The sequence below is a fragment of the Arachis ipaensis genome, chromosome B8 (genome assembly GCF_059453495.1).
Source record: "Arachis ipaensis isolate K30076 ecotype BB chromosome B8, ASM5945349v1, whole genome shotgun sequence".
Classification (NCBI taxonomy): domain Eukaryota; kingdom Viridiplantae; phylum Streptophyta; class Magnoliopsida; order Fabales; family Fabaceae; genus Arachis; species Arachis ipaensis.
In genome coordinates, this window is record NC_142443.1 from 99,683,699 (window position 1) to 99,696,896 (window position 13,198).

At 37.7% G+C, this 13,198-nt stretch overlaps 1 pseudogene; it reads right to left on the reverse strand.

Moving 5' to 3' along the window:
- Window positions 1–11,245: 11,245 nt before the first annotated feature.
- Window positions 11,246–12,232, reverse strand: LOC148548989 (uncharacterized; annotated as a pseudogene).
- Window positions 12,233–13,198: the final 966 nt, after the last annotated feature.

Sequence of the window (13,198 nt, forward strand, 5' to 3'; positions counted from 1 at the left end):
AAAAATATGAACTGGATTTCATTAATTCAAATCTCAAAATAAAGTACAAGTAAACTTGCAAGAAGGAAGCTCATGAAAGCCAGGAACAAAGAATCGAATATCGAACCCCACCGGAAGTGTATACACTCTAATAACTCAAGTGTTTAAGGTTCGATTCTCTCAATTCTCTACTAACCTTGCTTTCTAAGGCTTGCTCTTCTTCTACCATTCAACAAAAATTTAATGCATGAATACACATATCAAGAGGTCTTTTAAGGGTTGTAATAGGGTTAGGGTCAAGGTAGGATTGTATTTGGTCAAGTAGACTAAAATCTGAATCTTTAATTAACCTAAAATTCCCACCTAACTTAAGACAATCCATGTAATCAGAATATAAAATCTAACTACCCATTAACTATGTTTTGCCACATATTCATGCATCCCAATTTTGAGTACAGTACATACGCATTGCTATCACCATTTACTTTTGGGCATTTTGTCCCCTTTTTATTGCTTGATCATTCTTTTTTGTTTTTTTTTTTCTCCTTTTTTTAAATATATTTTTTTCAATGCATATGATTAAGGTATTGAATACAAGAATATGTGCCCAACTATTTTTTTCACATTTTCACCAAAAAATACAATACCCAATTCCCAAACCAAATATTTCCAAACCCAACTTTCCCATACTTAAATCATGAGCACTCTCACTAGTCTAAGCGAACCAAGGATTCAAATTAAGGACATTATTGTTTTTCACTTAGAGTTAATGATGTGCTAAAATAAAGAACAAATAGTGTAAAATATGCTCAACATTGGTTTGCAAAGGATAATGAAAGGGTAAGGCCATATGGATATGTGAGCTATAGTGAAACAAAGGTCTCAATCACGTAAGTACATGCATACATCAAACAATGGAAATATAAAATCAAGCAAGACAAATATCACAATTTTAGAGAGAACAACACACCAAAATAAAACATTGGTTGATAAAATGCAACCAATGAAATAGGTTCAAAAAGCTCACTGGTTTTTGTGTGTTCAAGCTCTAAACCATGTTCTAAATTAAATTTTTTCAAGCAAGTTCAACAAAAATTTTAATTTAAATTAGTGAAATTCTATAAATTAGTTGTTGGAAAAGAAAATATTACGTCAACCAAGTAGCACATAAATGCAAGCGACTAACTACACATGCAATCTATTATGCAATGCAACAACTAATCTAACAAAGAAAATTTAAAATTGGTGTTGGGAAAAGGAATTGTTACCCATGGAAGTCGGTATCGACCTCTCCACAATTAAAGATTGCACCATCCTCGGTGCATGCAAAGATGTGCAAGTGGACTAGGGTTACTACAAATGATACGTTTTCTCCAAATATTGTGCGGCAGAACTTGTTTGGCGTCCTATTTAGAAGTTTTCCGTTTTTCTTCCTGGTGACCATCCTGAAAGAAGAGGAAAAGAAAGAAGAATAACCCACAAATAAAGACATGCAAACAGTTAAAATATGGGTGGGCTAATGCCAAATAATAATGAGGTTCTCAACTACATGGTAGCTACAACATACAAGTGAGAAAATAATATAGGCGAATGGCATATCAATAGTGCAATAATTGCAACAATGAGGGAGAGAGAGTAGGTCATGAAAGATAATATAAGTTCATATCAATACAAAAGGAATACAAGTGTCATAAAAGATTAGCATTGACCTATGAATGATAATACTCAACAATATAAAACAAGTCACGAAGCACCAAAATAATGCAAGAATATTGAACACGTGAGTGAGAAAAGTGAACACCAATAGAAAAATAGCAAACTTAGAAAAGAAAATAAAAATATGCACAAAATTAAAATGCAAGGAATGAAAATATGCCAATGCAATAAGTAAAAGAGAATAAAAGAGAACATGGATGAGAAGGGAGGAAAATAAAGTGAGAAAGGAGAGAAGCTAGGAGGAAGAAATGGGGAAGAGAAGCGACGCGTAAGCGTCGTCCACGTGCACACGTAGATTGCAGAATGGGGAGGCGACGCGTACGCGTGGAGATGAATTGTGCTCCTCGCACAACACTCGCATAGTTCCCGCATAACTCTTGGGTTTTAGTACCAGACCATCAAAATATTGGCGTCGACGCGCACGCGTCGTTTACACCTACGCGTGGATGGCCAAAGTATCAAGTGACGCGTACGCGTAAGCGACGCGCACGCGTGGGTTAGGCTGTTCATCTGGCACCCCACCAACGCAGTCCTGGCACAACTTACTGTCCAGGCCATGCCATCGCGCCGTTCCAGCACAGTTTGGGCACGAACCAAATTCGGGCGTTGACGCGTACGCGTCAGGCACGCGCACGCGTGATAGCCCCCCCCCCCCCCCTTTTAATATAAGAAACTAACATGCTATAAAAGTAATGCCAACCATTATTAAACAAGTAAAAACATGACTTAAACTAAATAAACCTAACTAAAAATAAAAATGCAACTTATTACCAATATAAACAATAAGGAATAATAGGAAGAATTTACCATGGAGGGGTGTTTCCCACCTAGCACTTTTAGTTAAGGTCCTTAACTTGGACATTTGGTGAGCTCCTTGTCATCGTGGCTTGTGCTTGAACTCATCTTGAAACTTCCACCAACGCTTGGACTTTTAATAAGCTCCAACATTTCCAAGTGAATTCACCAAGCCTTGATGAAGTTCTTCACAAGATTTGAGCTCCCAAAGTAGATCCTGTTGTATGCCGAGATCCCAAATCTTGTTTCTACACCCATCTTTAAGCGGATCATCATTGTTCCAACTGGGTGGCAAGCAATCTAAATTCTCAATGAAGTACCAAACTCTTCTCTTAGATCCAACCAATTGATCACTAGTCCAACCCTTGCATCTAGCTCTTGAAATCTCAACCTTGATGAGTCTTGATTTGCAACTCCAACCAATAAGCATCCTTCTCTTACGCTTAATTCCACAAAGCCTCCTAAGTTGGCCATCCGTTTCAAGAATATCATACTTAAGTGGGACAGTAAAGCTAATAGAGATACGTTTTACCCACTCAAATGAGGGAGTAGATGGCAACCTAGGTAGAGAAGTCTCCAACGATCTTGACAAAGTATATTCAACTCCCGTCCAACCTTGCCAAAGGACTTCCACCTTTTGAAAAGATTATTCACCTTCAAGCTTTTCCCCACCGAATTCATCCAACTCTTTTGCGTCACTCAAATCATAAATATGAGGTTGAGAGAAATCTACCTCAATGTCGCTTTCAATGCCATCGGGAGAAGGCTCTTCTAACACAAGGGGTTCACTTGTGGGTGCAAATTCATAACTAGGATGGCTTGATTCATGATCATCATCACCAAGGGAACTTGCTTCTTGATCTATCCCATCCAATTCTTTATAGAAAATTGATAAACCCCATTTGTAGGGTTTATCTTGTATTGATATTAAGGGATTTTATGACCTTTTTCCCACATTTATTCAATGAAATAGCATGGTTTCATGATTATCTCCTAATTTGTGCTTAAGTGTGAAAACATAATTTTTAGGCCCTTAATTACTAATTTTGATTCACCTTTGATTCCACTAGATGCCTTGATATGTTTGCTAGTGAATTCAGGAAGGAAAGGCTAGGACTGGATCAAAGGGATGAAGAGGAAAAGCATGCAAGTGGAGAACTCATGAAGAAACAAGGATTTGGGATGCTGAGATCGACGCGCACGCGCAGAAGATGCGCACGCGTGGATTGTGACGTCGCATGGCGATGCGTATGCGTACATAGCGCGTACGCATGGATAGGAAATTGTCAAGTGACGCGTATGTGTGACCTACGCGTACGCGTTGATGCTCGCACGTGACTCACTTAAAGGCAATCCGCTGGGGGCGATTTCTGGGCTTCCGATGCCCAAATCCAATTCAGCTCTGATGCTATTTAACCCAAGGATTGAAGGGGAATCACACATCTAGTCACGTTAGTTTAGTTTAGCTTAGTTTTAGAGGGAAAGTTAGTTTTTAGAGAGAGAAACTCTTACTTCTCTCTAGAATTAGGATTAGGTTAGATCTAGATTAGAATTTCTTAGATCTAGGTTGATTTCATGCTTTGATTTACTTTTCCTTTGCAATTTCTTCTTCTTCTATCTTCCCTCTCTCTAGTTTAGCATTTAATTCTTGTAATTCTTTACTTTTACGTTGATGCACTTTTGTTCTTCTATTTCTCTCTTAATGCAATTTATGATTCCTTTATTGTTGAATTGCTTTGTTGTTGTTTAATTCCTTTTACTTTCCATTTATGCCTTCCATGTGTTTGATGAAATGCTTGGTTGGATTTTAGTATAGATTTTGTTCCTCTTGGCCTATGTGGAGTAATTAGTGACTCTTGAGTTATCTAATTCCTTTGTTGATTGATAATTAGAAGTTGCTAATTGATTTGAATGCTACTAAAGCTAGTCTTTCATCTAGATTTGGCTAGGACTTGTGGACTCAAGTTAATCCATCCACTTGACTTTCCTCCATGGTTAGAGGTTAACTAAGTGGGAACAATGGACAATTGTTATCACAATTGAGGAGGATAACTAGGATAGGACTTCTAGTTCTCATGCCTTGCCAAGAGCTTTGTTAGTTGTTAGTTTATCCCCTTTGCCATTTATATATCTTGTCTCTTACCTCAAAAATCCCAAAACATACCTCATAACCGATAACAAGAACACTTTATCGCAATTCCTAGGGAGAACGACCCGAGGTTTGAATACTTCGGTTATTATTTTTAGGGGTTTGTACTTGTGACAAATAATCTTTTGTATGGAAGGATTATTATTGGTTTAGAAACTATACTTGCAACGAGATTTCCTTTGTGAATTCTATACCATTAAAATTCCAGTCATCAAAATGGCGCCGTTGCCGGAGAATTGCAATGGTGTTGTGTTATTGGTTATTGTATATATGTGAATATTATGAATAACTTCATTTTTGGATTGCTTGTTAGTTTTTGCTAGTTTTAGGACTTTGTTTCATTATTTCTTATTAGCTTTTGTTTCTATTTTCTCTTTCCATTATAAATTCTCACTTCGGCTATGAGTTTGGTTCTAACTATGTTATAGGAAATGAGAACTACAATGAGGACATGCATCAAGGATGGGACAATCAAAGGTGGGAGGAGCCATATGCATATGATCAATCTTCATGGCAATAACCTCCACCAATAGACTATGAACAAGAACCATTCTTTGATGCATATCAACCCAATGGCTATGGTGAATCTCCTTGTGACTTTCAAGAACCACCACCATATGCCTATGAGCCATACCCTCAACATAACCCTCAACCATACTCACAAGCCTCTTTTCACTAAACACCTCCATATGACCTTGACCTATATCCACTATACCAACCACCTCTTGAACCATATGAGCCATACATGGAACCACCATTCCAATATCAATACTCCCAAGAATCACCTCAATAAACACCATGATACCCTTACCAAGAAGAACCACCTTCCTATTATGAACCCTTTCTCCAAGACAATGAACCCTCTTATCCACCCCAATCCTCAATGGATGAAACCCTTGGCCTTATACTTCAAGGGCAAGGAGAAATGCAAAGGGATGTGCAACAATTCACGGCCACCTTAGACGAGGTGGTAAACTGGTTAGCATCCCAATGCTTGAATACTCAAGGAACTCCCATGGCAACATGTTGAGAATCAAATGAAGAGCATAGCATGAAGGAGAGGTTGGATACTCCGGTGGAAAATGAGGGAAGTTGCTTTGTGTTGGAACAATTAGAGGAAGCTACAATTGTTGAAGAAAAGGAAGAAGTGGTTGAATACTTAGGAGATGCGGAACCACCTTGGGAATCTAGAATTGAAGAAAACCCACCCAAGAAGATTGAATTTGTGGCTAAGGAGGAATGTGCACAACCTCCAAGGCGTATCCTATATGAAGACTTGGATGGGATAAAGCAAGAATTGAGTTCCCTTGGCAATGAAGATCAAGCATCAAATCTTAGTGGTGAAGAATCCTTCGAGCTTAAAGAACCTTCTCCCGGTGCATTCGAAAGTGTTGTGGAGGTAAACATCTCTTATCCTCCTAATTATAATCTTAGTAAGGGAAAAGGCTTAGATAAAATTGTTGAACAAAGGATTATAATTGAGAAATCTTGTAAAGAAGTGGAGGTCCTTAGCAAAAGAAGGACGGGAGTTGAATACGCTTTGTCAAGATCCTTGGAAGCTTCTTTACCTAGATTGCCATCCACTCTTTCATTTGAATGGGTTAAATTCATCTATATTAGCTTTATTGTCCCATTTGAATATGACTTGCTTGAAACGGATGGTCAACTTAGGATGCTTTGCGGGATGAAGCGTAAGAGAAAGATGTTTCGTGGTTGGCGTTGCAAATCAAGGCTCATTATGGTTGATACATCAAGGATGGAATATAAAAGTTGGAATAGTAATCGATTAGATGGGTCTAGGAGGATTGTTGGGCACTTCATTGAGAATTCACCTTACTTGCCACCCGGATGGACTAATAATGATCAACATCAAGACGTGTGTCAAAATAAAGTGTGGGATCCCGGATCACAAGAAGAGGGTCGACTTTGGGAGCCCCAAGCTTGTGAAGAACTCCATCAACACTTGGTGCAACTCATGAGAAATCTTGGGGCACAATGGAGAACCAAGTATTGGTGAGAGTTCCAAGAAGAATTTAAGCACAAGCCACCTTGAGAGGAGCTCCCCATAAGTCCAACTTAAGGACAATAAACAAAAGTGCTAGGTGGGAGACACCCCACCCTGGTAAAATTTTTTTTCTCTTTTTGTACATATTGGTAATTAGTTTATTTTCATGTTTTGATTGGTTTTTTGAGTTTAGTTGGTAGTTTAGTATGTTAAATAAGGTTTTATGGTGTTTTCGTAGCTGTTTGGAAGTTTGGAAGTCTTGGTTTGGTGCAAAAACATAGAAAAATTTTGAAAAATAGAGCACCATCCACGCGTACGCGCACCTCACGCGTACACATGCATCAAGCATTTTCGACCATCCACGCGCACGCGTCATGCACGCGTACGCGTGGATTGTAAATTCTCACCCCCAGCCCAAAACCCGAGAGTTGCGCCTGCACTGTGCGAACATTGAGCCTGAGGCACAAACCAACCCACACATAAGCATGAAGGGCGCACCCACGTCCCCTCTCTGGTTTTCCATGAACGCGTACGCGTGACCCAAGCGTACGCGTCGCATCCATTTCACGTCCATCCACGCGCACACGTGATGTACGCGTATGCGTGCCCCCCTTATTTCACACACTTCTTTTCTCTTCTTCCTTCCATTTCTTTCCTTCTCCTTTCTTCTTCCCTTCTCCTACCCCTCATCCAACACTTCTAAACACCATTCATAACCACTTAGGTAGTTTGTTAGTTAGTTTAATTTTCATTTCAATTTCTATTTTTCATTGTAAGTGTTGGATTGTTAATCTTGTTTACCATTAATTGCTGCTGGGTACTAAAAAGGATGTTATCTTAACATCATTATGTTTATAATCTTTGTTGGATTCCTTGATTGAGGTTATATTTTGCTACTTGATTTTGAGTTCTTCATGCTTACCTTTTGAGAATACCAAGTGATGAGAATTGCCCTCGAGCTTGTAACTCTTCTTGAATTGCATGATTTGCCCACCATGTAATTTCAATCCTTTTCCTCAATTAGGCAAGTTATTGATTATATGCATCCATATGTTTATGGCTTGAATGCTTTCATTCTTCTTCATTGCTTGTTTGGTTGTTTAACCCATAAGTTTAAAGCGTCTCAAGCACACTGGAATGAGTGAAGTGCATGTTCCTCTTTTGTATAATTATGGCATAGCTCTCTATGTTGGTAGTGTATTCTAAACCGCGCGCAACTTAGAATGCACACTTACTTTTATTAATGTCACAATAATTCACTTGCTCCATTCTAGTAAGTAACCTCATTCCAACAATTTAGGCTTCCTTGTTTTTCTGCATTTACTTTTCTTACCATCCTGTCTTCTATTTTCAGGATGAGTCACCATAAGAAATAACGGAAGTAGAGAAAGAATATGCAGTACCGGTTGACCTACCAGCTGAAGGTAGCAACTCGGAGAGTCGCCATACCCCCTTGCTCATCTTTGAGTACACCGAGGATGGTGCAAACTTTTAAGTGTGGGGAGGTCGTCTAACCAGTCGGTGCTTTTGGGTGACAAGTTTCTAATCCCAACACTTTTGTATTTCATTCTAGGTCTTTTAGGATTTTAGTTTCATTTTCTTAACTTTGTATATATATACACAATAAGCTTAGTCAAAATAATGAGATTTTTCAAGAATTCTTTCTATAGGGCATTGACATCCCGATTAATTTGAGTAAAAACTTTTCTTTACAACTTGCTTGAAATATATCTTGTGGATCATATTTTTGAGCTAAGAACACAAGCTTGTGAGTTTTGAGCCTAATTGCGTGGTTACATCTTATAACACCTTATTTCTCCTTCTTGTGTGCATTATTCTCTTTCTATGATTGTAATCTTTGATTTGTTTGATTCTTTATATCCATTATTTTGTGTATTCATGCATTTATATGATTGAGGCCATCATTTTATTCAACTCACTTACCCAAATAGCCCTACCTTTTATCTTCCATTGTTAGCCAATTTGAGCCTACGATTAACCCACTTGTTCTTAATTTTAGCACATTACAAGCCTTGAAGCGAAAAAAAATAAATGTCCTTAATTTGAATCTTTGATTAGCTTTAGCTAGTGAGTGTGTATCATTCAAGCGCGGGAAATTTGGGGCATTGGTTGAGAAAAGGGTAATTTTGTATTTTTGTTAAAAACATTGGGAATTGGGTACATGCTCATGTATTTATCAAATGTTAAATCTTGTGCATTGATGTTCTTGTATATAGTTTGAAAGAAAGAAAAATGAGAAAAACAAAAGAAAAAGAGAAAAAGAAAAAAATGATGAGAAAAGAAAAGAAAAAAAATAGAAAAGAAAGAAAAAGAAAAAAAAAACAATAAAAAGGGGACAAAATATCCCAAAGTAAAGTTAAAAAAGAATCAATGCATAAGTAATTGTGAAATGAAAATAAAATGCATGAGTATGTGGAAAAAGTGGGAAGAATGGGTAGCTAGGTTAGCTTTGAATTATATAGGATGTCATAGGTTAGGTGGGAAGTTTAAGCTTATCAAAGATTCAAATTTCAAGTCCACTTGACCAAATATGCATCCTACCTTGACCCTAACCCCATTACAACCGATGAATAAGACCTCATGATATTTGTATTCATGCATGGAATAAATGTTGATTGTTAGATGAAAAACAAATCTTGGAAAGCATGATTAGGGGAGAATTGAGTGAATCGACCCTAAACACTTGAGCGAATAGAGCGTATACACATCCGGTGAGGGTTCGATTACTCAATTATATGTTTTCACCTACAATCATCACTTTTCATGCAAGTTTATAAAAATCTTTAATAACTCAATTCAATTGTGGATTAGACTTGCTAGTCCTAGGCCCTTGTGCATATATGCTTCTTGGGAATTGATTTATTTTGACCAAGCAATTGCATTCATTTAGATAGTTACATAAAGTTTTGGTTGCATATAGTCTATTTACATTGAATAAATGTTGATACCCTTTATTTTTCTCTTGGTTTAAGCATGAGGACAAGCTTGGTTTAAGTGTGGGGAGGTTGATAAACCCCATTTGTAGGGTTTATCTTGTATTGATATTAAGGGATTTTATGACCTTTTCCCATATTTATTCAATGAAATAGCATGGTTTCATGATTATCTCCTAATTTGTACTTAAGTGTGAAAACATGCTTTTTAGGCCCTTAATTGCTAATTTTGATTCACCTTTGATTCCACTAGATGTCTTGATATGTTTGCCAGTGAATTCAGGATGGAAAGGCTAGGACTGGAACAAAGGGATGAAGACGAAAAGCATGCAAGTGGAGAACTCATGAAGAAACAAGGATTTGGGATGCTGAGATTGACGCGCACGCATGGATTGTGACGTCGCATGGCGACGTGTACGCGTACATGGCGCGTACGCGTGGATAGGAAATTGTAGGTCACGCGTATGCGTCGATGCTTGCACGTGACTCACTTAAAGGCAATCTGCTGGGGGCGATTTCTAGGCTTCCCAGGCCCAAATCCAACTCACCTTTGATGCTATTTAACCCAAGGACTGAAGAGGAATCACACATCTAGTCACATTAGTTTAGTTTAGTTTAGTTTTGGAAGGAAAGTTAGTTTTTAGAGAGAGAAACTCTCACTTCTCTCTAGAATTAGGATTAGGTTAGATCTAGATTAGAATTTCTTAGATCTAGGTTAATTTCATGCTTTGATTTACTTTTCCTTTGCAAATTCTTCTTCTTCTACCTTCCCTCTCTCTAGTTTAGCATTTAATTCTTGTAATTCTTTACTTTTACGTTGATGCACTTTTGTTCTTCTATTTCTCTCTTAATGCAATTTATGATTCCTTTATTGTTGAATTGCTTTGTTGTTGTTTAATTCCTTTTACTTTCCATTTATGCCTTCCATGTGTTTGATGAAATTCTTGGTTGGATTTTAGTATAGATTTTGTTCCTCTTGGCCTATGTGGAGTAATTAGTGACTCTTGAGTTATCTAATTCCTTTGTTGATTGATAATTAGAAGTTGCTAATTGATTTGAATGCTACTAAAGCTAGTCTTTTATCTAGATTTGGCTAGGACTTGTGGGCTCAAGTTAATCCATCCACTTGACTTTCCTCCATGGTTAGAGGTTAACTAAGTGGGAACAATGGACAATTGTTATCTCAATTGAGGAGGATAACTAGGATAGGACTTCTAGTTCTCATGCCTTGCCAAGAGCTTTGTTAGTTGTTAGTTTATCCCCTTTGCCATTTATATTTCTTGTCTCTTACCTCAAAAACCCCAAAACATACCTCATAACCAATAACAAGAATACTTTATCGCAATTCCTAGGGAGAACGACCCGAGGTTTGAATACTTCGGTTATTATTTTTAGGGGTTTGTACTTGTGACAAACAATCTTTTGTATGGAAGGATTACTGTTGGTTTAGAAACTGTACTTGCAATGAGATTTCCTTTGTGAATTCTATACCATCAAAATTCCAGTCATCAGAAACATACCTTGGAGGTTGTGCACTAGCCTCTTTGACATCAATTTCAAGCTTCATAGAGGAATACTCTATAACTCTAGATTCCCATAGAGGTTCAGCATCTCCTAAGTCTTCAACCACTTCTTCCTCTTCAACAATTATGGCTTCCTCCAATTGTTCCATACAAAGCCACATTCCTCACTTTCCACTGGAGTTCTTAGTTTCTCCTTCATGCTATGTTCTTCATTAGATTCTTCACATGCGGCCATGGGGGTAGTTTGAGTGTTAAAGTGCTGGGAAGCTAAATTATCTACTATCTCGGCCAAGGTAGCTATGAACTCTAGAATCATCCTTTGCATCTCTCTTTGCCCTTTAAGAAGAATACCAAGGCTGTCATCCATTGGAGACTGGAGTGGATATGAGGGTTCATCGGTTAGGAGAAGGGGTTCATAATAGGAGGGTGGTTCATCATGATATGAATGTGGCGGTTCAACACTCTCTATCTTTTCCACTTGTACAACACACTCCAGTCCCTTGTTCTCAAGTTGAGATTTGTTAGCCATGAGAGCTTCGTGTGCTTTTCGGGCTTTCTCTCGCTCCATTTGGTAGATGGTTGCCTGAAGTCGATCCATTGCTTCCTTAAACTGATCCTGTGGCTCTTGTTCCGCTTGGCTAACATAATTAGGATCATATTGCTCTTGGATTGATGGATATGGATATTCCCATATGGAGGGTTGTGGTGGAAAGGAAAATTCATCTTGTGGTTGAAAGTTCGCATACATTGGAGGTGGTGTATATTAAGGTGGTGGTTCTTGGGAGTAATTGGGTTTCAATTGGGGTGGTTCTAAGTATGGCTCATATGGCTCATAAGGTGGTTGGTGTGGTGGATAAGGATTAGGATCATATGGAGGTGTTTGGTAGTAGGGGACTTGTGAGTATTGTGGTTCAAAGCTATGTTGAAGAGGGGGTTCATAGGCATATGGTGGTAGTTGTTGATTGTCACAAAGAGGTCCACCATAACCATTGTCTTGGTATGCATAATGGAATGGTTGTTGCTCATAGTATGTTGGTGGAGGTTGTTGCCAAGATGGTTGTCCATAGGCTTGAGGCTCCTCCCACCTTTGATTGTTCCATCCTTGATGCATGTTCTCATTGTAGCTTCCGTTTCCTACAACATAATTTGAACTAAACTTATAGCCAAAGTGGTGAGAATTCATAGTTCCAAGAGAAAATAAGAAAAAAAACTAATAAGAGATAATGAAAATAAACTCCTAAAACTAGAAACAACTAACAAAGAAACAAAAAGGCAAACATAATCACAATATTCACAATAACCAATAATAAGGCACACATTTGCAATTCTCCGGCAACGGCGCCAAAAACTTGACGGAGGAAAAATGTCGGTAAAGATTTTCACAAAAATATCGCGTTGCAAGTATAGTTCTAAACCGACAATTAAACCTCAATCAACGTTTAGATTGTTTGTCACAAATACCAACCCAATAAAATTAACCGAAGTATTCAAACCCCGGGTCGTCTCTCAAGGAATTGCAGGGAAGTATGTTTATTATTTGTTATGAGATTGTATCTTTTTGGGTTTTGAGTTTAATAAGCAAGGAATGTAAATAACAAGGAAATAACTAACAACTAAGAAAAGTCCTAGCAAGGGTTGAGAATCGGAATTCCTGTCCTCATTATCATTGTCAATTGTGATGCTAATTGCAAATTACTCTCACTTAGTTAACCTCTAACAATTGAAGGAAAGTCAAGTGAGAAAATCAACTTAAGTTCACAAGTCCTAATCAAAGACTAGAGTTAGTGAAGCTCAAGCCAACTAGAACTTTCAATCACCAACCAACAAGAGACTTTGACAATTCAAGACTCTCCAAATTAATCAATCCAAGCTAAGAATACAAAAATCTAATTTAAAATCTAACCAAGCATTTTATCAAACACTTGCAAGGCACAAAATAAAAGCATAGAAAAGTAATAAGAGAATGTAAAATCTAAGACTAACAATTGCAAGGAATCAATAACAACAAATGAAGAAAGAAGCAATAAACATGAAATACCTCAAATTGCATTAACAAGGAAATTGAATCTAACATGAA